This window comes from Schistocerca americana, chromosome 3, assembly GCF_021461395.2.
Source record: "Schistocerca americana isolate TAMUIC-IGC-003095 chromosome 3, iqSchAmer2.1, whole genome shotgun sequence".
NCBI lineage: Eukaryota > Metazoa > Arthropoda > Insecta > Orthoptera > Acrididae > Schistocerca > Schistocerca americana.
Window position 1 is genome coordinate 589,775,418 of NC_060121.1, and position 7,500 is coordinate 589,782,917.

Genomic DNA, 7,500 nt, shown 5'->3' on the forward strand with positions numbered 1-7,500 from the left:
CTCCTAGGGCTTAGGATCGACTGACTCGTGTGCAACGGCTGTTCACACGAAACCCTTCTCCGCGTCAGCCCTCCAGGGCCTCGCTGGAGTATTTGCTACTACCACCAAGATCTGCACCGACGGCGGCTCCAGGCAGGCTCACGCCCAGACCCTTCTGCGCCCACCGCCGCGACCCTCCTACTCGTCAGGGCTTCGCGGCCGGCCGCAAGGACCGGCCATGACTGCCAGACTGACAGCCGAGTATAGGCACGACGCTTCAGCGCCATCCATTTTCAGGGCTAGTTGCTTCGGCAGGTGAGTTGTTACACACTCCTTAGCGGATTCCGACTTCCATGGCCACCGTCCTGCTGTCTTAAGCAACCAACGCCTTTCATGGTTTCCCATGAGCGTCGATTCGGGCGCCTTAACTCGGCGTTTGGTTCATCCCACAGCGCCAGTTCTGCTTACCAAAAGTGGCCCACTTGGCACTCCGATCCGAGTCGTTTGCTCGCGGCTTCAGCATATCAAGCAAGCCGGAGATCTCACCCATTTAAAGTTTGAGAATAGGTTGAGGTCGTTTCGGCCCCAAGGCCTCTAATCATTCGCTTTACCGGATGAGACTCGTACGAGCACCAGCTATCCTGAGGGAAACTTCGGAGGGAACCAGCTACTAGATGGTTCGATTAGTCTTTCGCCCCTATACCCAGCTCCGACGATCGATTTGCACGTCAGAATCGCTACGGACCTCCATCAGGGTTTCCCCTGACTTCGTCCTGGCCAGGCATAGTTCACCATCTTTCGGGTCCCAACGTGTACGCTCTAGGTGCACCTCACCTCGCAATGAGGACGAGACGCCCCGGGAGTGCGGAGGCCGCCGCCCCGTGAAGGGCGGGGAAGCCCCATCCTCCCTCGGCCCGCGCAAGGCGAGACCTTCACTTTCATTACGCCTTTAGGTTTCGTACAGCCCAATGACTCGCGCACATGTTAGACTCCTTGGTCCGTGTTTCAAGACGGGTCGTGAAATTGTCCAAAGCTGAAGCGCCGCTGACGGGAGCGATTATTCCGCCCGAGAGCATCCCGAGCCAACAGCGGCGCGGGTCCGGGGCCGGGCCAGGTAGGTCCGTCATCCGGGAAGAACCGCGCGCGCTTGCCAGGAGCCCGAGCGCCCAAAGGGGCGAATCGACTCCTCCAGATGTACCGCCGGGCAGCCAGACAGGACACCGGGGCTCTGCCCAACAGACGCGAACCGAGGCCCGCGGAAGGACAGGCTGCGCACCCGGGCCGTAGGCCGGCACCCAGCGGGTCGCGACGTCCTACTAGGGGAGAAGTGCGGCCCACCGCACACCGGAACGGCCCCACCCCGCGGCGAGTGGAAAGGCAACCGGACACGACCCCGCCGCGGATTGCTCCGCGCGGGCGGCCGGCCCCATCTGCCGAGGGCGGAGGCCAGTGGCCGGATGGCCGTGAATCTCACCCGTTCGACCTTTCGGACTTCTCACGTTTACCCCAGAACGGTTTCACGTACTTTTGAACTCTCTCTTCAAAGTTCTTTTCAACTTTCCCTCACGGTACTTGTTCGCTATCGGTCTCGTGGTCATATTTAGTCTCAGATGGAGTTTACCACCCACTTGGAGCTGCACTCTCAAGCAACCCGACTCGAAGGAGAGGTCCCGCCGACGCTCGCACCGGCCGCTACGGGCCTGGCACCCGCTACGGGCCGTGGCCTCATTCAAGTTGGACTTGGGCTCGGCGCGAGGCGTCGGGGTAGTGGACCCTCCCAAACACCACGTGCCACGACAGGCGGCAGCCTGCGGGGTTCGGTGCTGGACTCTTCCCTGTTCGCTCGCCGCTGCTGGGGGAATCCTTGTTAGTTTCTTTTCCTCCGCTTAGTAATATGCTTAAATTCAGCGGGTAGTCTCGCCTGCTCTGAGGTCGTTGTACGAGGTGTCGCACGCCACACCGCCAGCCGGCTGTGCACGCTACCGAGTAAGTACCGGTATGCGAACCGCCAGGCGACGGGCGCGCATCGCACGTTTAAGGAGGCGCGGCCGGCCCCACAGGCGGCCGCGACGGTCCCAGGTCTGCGAAGCGGGGCAAACGCCGCGCGCTTCAGTATACGTAGCCGACCCTCAGCCAGACGTGGCCCGGGAACGGAATCCATGGACCGCAATGTGCGTTCGAAACGTCGATGTTCGTGTGTCCTGCAGTTCACATGTCGACGCGCAATTTGCTGCGTTCTTCATCGACCCACGAGCCGAGTGATCCACCGTCCTGGGTGATCTTTTCTTAGTTTCCACTGTCTCTTTCAAGACAGTTGCATAGGCGGGACGTAGGCGTGTGGCGGCCCCTGTTCAAGCGTTCTGTGTCCAACGGCCTCACGGCCGATGGGCGTCGTACGGCTCCACACCGGAGCGGACAGGCAGTCGGGCGAAAGTCATTCAAAACCGGCGCCAGGCGCCAGGTGCCGCAGGCCAGCCGCTCCAGCGCTTCAGCGCTCGTACCACACAACATTGGCGTTAGTTTTGAGAGGCACGCGTGGTTCCGCACGCGGCGCACGGCTACTGCGAGCCGTACAAGTAGCGTGTTGCGCGACACGACACGCACATCGAAAGACATGCAGTCTAGTCGGTAATGATCCTTCCGCAGGTTCACCTACGGAAACCTTGTTACGACTTTTACTTCCTCTAAATGATCAAGTTTGGTCATCTTTCCGGTAGCATCGGCAACGACAGAGTCAATGCCGCGTACCAGTCCGAAGACCTCACTAAATCATTCAATCGGTAGTAGCGACGGGCGGTGCGTACAAAGGGCAGGGACGTAATCAACGCGAGCTTATGACTCGCGCTTACTGGGAATTCCTCGTTCATGGGGAACAATTGCAAGCCCCAATCCCTAGCACGAAGGAGGTTCAGCGGGTTACCCCGACCTTTCGGCCTAGGAAGACACGCTGATTCCTTCAGTGTAGCGCGCGTGCGGCCCAGAACATCTAAGGGCATCACAGACCTTTTATTGCTCAATCTCGTGCGGCTAGAAGCCGCCTGTCCCTCTAAGAAGAAAAGTAATCGCTGACAGCACGAAGGATGTCACGCGACTAGTTAGCAGGCTACAGTCTCGTTCGTTATCGGAATTAACCAGACAAATCGCTCCACCAACTAAGAACGGCCATGCACCACCACCCACCGAATCAAGAAAGAGCTATCAATCTGTCAATCCTTCCGGTGTCCGGGCCTGGTGAGGTTTCCCGTGTTGAGTCAAATTAAGCCGCAGGCTCCACTCCTGGTGGTGCCCTTCCGTCAATTCCTTTAAGTTTCAGCTTTGCAACCATACTTCCCCCGGAACCCAAAAGCTTTCGGCCGTGGTGGCCACGCGGTTAAAGGCGCTACAGTCTGGAACCGCGCGGCCGCTACGGTCGCAGGTTCGAATCCTGCCTCGGGCATGGATGTGTGTGATGTCCTTAGGTTAGTTAGGTTTAATTAGTTCTAAGTTCTAGGCGACTGATGACCTTAGAAGTTAAGTCGCATAGTGCTCAGAGCCAGCCAAAAGCTTTGGTTTCCCGGAGGCTGCCCGCCGAGTCATCGGAGGAACTGCGGCGGATCGCTGGCTGGCATCGTTTATGGTTAGAACTAGGGCGGTATCTGATCGCCTTCGAACCTCTAACTTTCGTTCTTGATTAATGAAAACATACTTGGCAAATGCTTTCGCTTCTGTTCGTCTTGCGACGATCCAAGAATTTCACCTCTAACGTCGCAATACGAATGCCCCCGCCTGTCCCTATTAATCATTACCTCGGGTTCCGAAAACCAACAAAATAGAACCGAGGTCCTATTCCATTATTCCATGCACACAGTATTCAGGCGGGCTTGCCTGCTTTAAGCACTCTAATTTGTTCAAAGTAAACGTGCCGGCCCACCGAGACACTCACTCAAGAGCACCCTGGTAGGATTGCAACGGGGTCCGCCTCGGGACGCACGAACACGCACGAGGCGCGTCGCACGCCTTCGGCTCGTCCCACCTTCAGGACGTCCCACGATACATGCCAGTTAAACACCGACGGGCGGTGAACCAACAGCGTGGGACACAAATCCTACAACGAGCTTTTTAACCGCAACAACTTTAATATACGCTATTGGAGCTGGAATTACCGCGGCTGCTGGCACCAGACTTGCCCTCCAATAGATACTCGTTAAAGGATTTAAAGTGTACTCATTCCGATTACGGGGCCTCGGATGAGTCCCGTATCGTTATTTTTCGTCACTACCTCCCCGTGCCGGGAGTGGGTAATTTGCGCGCCTGCTGCCTTCCTTGGATGTGGTAGCCGTTTCTCAGGCTCCCTCTCCGGAATCGAACCCTGATTCCCCGTTACCCGTTACAACCATGGTAGGCGCAGAACCTACCATCGACAGTTGATAAGGCAGACATTTGAAAGATGCGTCGCCGGTACGAGGACCGTGCGATCAGCCCAACGTTATTCAGAGTCACCAAGGCAAACGGACCGGACGAGCCGACCGATTGGTTTTGATCTAATAAAAGCGTCCCTTCCATCTCTGGTCGGGACTCTGTTTGCATGTATTAGCTCTAGAATTACCACAGTTATCCAAGTAACGTGGGTACGATCTAAGGAACCATAACTGATTTAATGAGCCATTCGCGGTTTCACCTTTATGCGGCTTGTACTGAGACATGCATGGCTTAATCTTTGAGACAAGCATATGACTACTGGCAGGATCAACCAGGGAGCTGCGTCAACTAGAGCTGAGCAGCCGGCCGCCCGGGAGTGTGTCCCAGGGGCCCGCGCGAACACGCAAGCGTCCGCTCAATTATTCTGCAAACAGGAGGAGGCTGAGCTCCCCTGCACCATACACCTCGAAACCCTCTCAGGTCCCGGCGGCGCGCAGCGCCGTCCTAAGTACTTGGTCGGGTTCGAGAGAGGCGCAATCGCCCGGAGTTTGGCGAGTAGACGCTTTAGGTGCGACCACCCGTGCTCCCAACTGAGCTTGCCGCTGCCGACAGAGGCCCGGGAGCGTGCTGTCGTGGCATTGCCGGCGGGAGACAACACGCGCCACTTACGGTGACCGGCAGCTCCAACGCCAGCGCCACAGAAGGACAAAAGCCCCACTTGGGTGCCGAAGCGAACTCTCCCAGCACAGCGCACGCGCCAACACGTCCGCACAGCTGCGATACAAACCACCTGCGAGAACCGCAGAGGCGACCGAGCAGCAGACGGCGTCGCGGCGCCGAGCGCCGGGCGGCGGCGCATCCTCAGCGCACACAGTCCTCAATCGGACCAGCACACTGCAGATGTCCACCGCGCTTCGCACCGGGCCCGCGAGGACCTACTTTGGCCGCACGGCGCCGCGTGCAGGGTGCGCCGGCGCGCAGCTGCGCCGCCTGCCGCCTCCGTCGGCCGGCGCGCCTGCCACTGGCCGCCCCCACCAGCCGGCTGTAGCGCGTGCGCCCACGCACCGCGCGGCCAGCACGCCGGGAGGCCCCCCCTCACCGGCCGGGGACGGTCCCACCCAGCCACCGCCGCGTATCGCTTCACACCCAGATGCCATTCACGTTCGTGGGCATGGTGGGTATCGCTGGAACAACCGGTTGGTAGCTCAACCGATCGTCGCCATCACTGATTCACCTCTAGCGAGAACAACCGCACCACAACGGTTTACCAGTTGTTCATTTGCGTAACGTCACCAGCAAACGTAGGCGTCCATCGCCATTTGCAAATTCAACGATTGTTGCATGCCTGTGTCAGGTGTCACGACACACTATGTCTGCCCACATACACGCAACAACATGTGCACGCTTCGCGACCACGTGGAAGGTGGCCCCCGTACGTATGCGATGTCCATTGCGCGAACGACTGTCAACCGGCCTCTGTCGCATGTCGCAGATGTGGAACGCAGTGCACCATGCTATCACGGTGTGTGAGAAGAGACGACTACTTCTGACAACACGCGCCACTACATCAACAGACGGCTCATGCTGATCGCCATCCAGGGCATACCACACTGCAATCCAGCTCTTATAGGGAGACGACACGTAGCTGAGTGCACAACATTTGGACCGCATGGTTCGCCGTTGTTGGCGCAGTCGTTGTACGGTCACATGTACCACGATGTATCATTCAGTACATGAGGACCAATGTGCAGTACAGTGTGTGATTTGGACGTACAACATCAGCGGACAGTTGACACAGGCCGTACCACAGCGTAGGCTAAGTGCTTCGCCATGCGAATGCCAATGAACAACTGCAAATGCCAATGAACAACTGCAAATGCCAATGAACAACTGCAAATGCCAATGAACAACTGCAAAGGGCATTGAGCATGTACGTCCTGCTGCCATCCACATTACAGTGTATAGCTGCAAGGTGTTTAACATGAAGCGATACACTGGGGACCGGGCAGTGCGAGTAGCAAACTATATTGCGGGGGTTGCAGTTAGGCAACACTACACTAATTTAACGCGTCGTATGACAATTACAGAGCAGGTTAAGGCCCAACGTGTGTTGGGTTAAGGCCCAACGTGTGTTGGGTTAAGGCCCAACGTGTGTTGGGTTAAGGCCCAACGTGTGTTGGGTTAAGGCCCAACGTGTGTTGGGTTAAGGCCCAACGTGTGTTGGGTTAAGGCCCAACGTGTGTGGGGTTAAGGCCCAACGTGTGTTGGGTTAAGGCCCAACGTGTGTTGGTTTAAGGCCCAACGTGTGTTGGGTTACAGCACAATATGGGTTACGTTACGGCGCAATGTGGGTTACGTTAAGGGGCAATGTGGGTTACGTTATGGCGCAATGTGGGTTACGTTAAGGGGCAATGTGGGTTACGTTACGGCGCAATGTGGGTTACGCTAAGGCGCAATATAGGTTAGGTTAAGGCGCAATATAGGTTACGTTAAGGCGCAATATAGGTTACATTAAGGCGCAATATAGGTTACATTAAGGCGCAATATAGGTTACATTAAGGCGCAATATAGGTTACATTAAGGCGCAGTATAGGTTACGTTAAGGCGCAATATAGGTTACGTTAAGGCGCAATATAGGTTACGTTAAGGCGCAATATAGGTTACGTTAAGGCGCAATATAGGTTACGTTAAGGCGCAATATAGGTTACATTAAGGCGCAATATAGGTTACGTTAAGGCGCAATATAGGTTACGTTAAGGATCAATATAGGTTAGGTTAAGGCGCAATACAGGTTAGGTTAAGGCGCAATACAGGTTAGGTTAAGGCGCAATACAGGTTAGGTTAAGGCGCAATATAGGTTAGGTTAAGGTACGACATAGGTTAGGTTAAGGTACGACATAGGTTAGGTTAAGGTACGACATAGGTTAGGTTAAGGTACGACATAGGTTAGGTTAAGGTACGACATAGGTTAGGTTAAGGTACGACATAGGTTAGGTTAAGGTACGACATAGGTTAGGTTAAGGTACGACATAGGTTAGGTTAAGGTACGATATAGGTTAGGTTACGGTACGATATAGGTTAGGTTACGGTACGATGTAGGTTAGGTTACGGTACGATATAGGT

At 56.1% G+C, this 7,500-nt stretch overlaps 1 non-coding gene and 2 pseudogenes across 1 annotated transcript; all 3 read right to left on the reverse strand.

The window, feature by feature from the left end:
- The window catches only part of LOC124607530, a 4,756-nt pseudogene extending 2,842 nt beyond the window's left edge, over positions 1-1,914 (reverse strand).
- Positions 1,915-2,102: 188 nt separating this feature from the next.
- LOC124608355 lies at positions 2,103-2,257 on the reverse strand. Its single transcript, XR_006979024.1, has one exon. It is a non-coding gene; the product is annotated as a 5.8S ribosomal RNA (ribosomal RNA).
- A 351-nt stretch (positions 2,258-2,608) lies between these two features.
- LOC124608903 lies at positions 2,609-4,715 on the reverse strand (annotated as a pseudogene).
- Between the last annotated feature and the right edge of the window lie 2,785 nt (positions 4,716-7,500).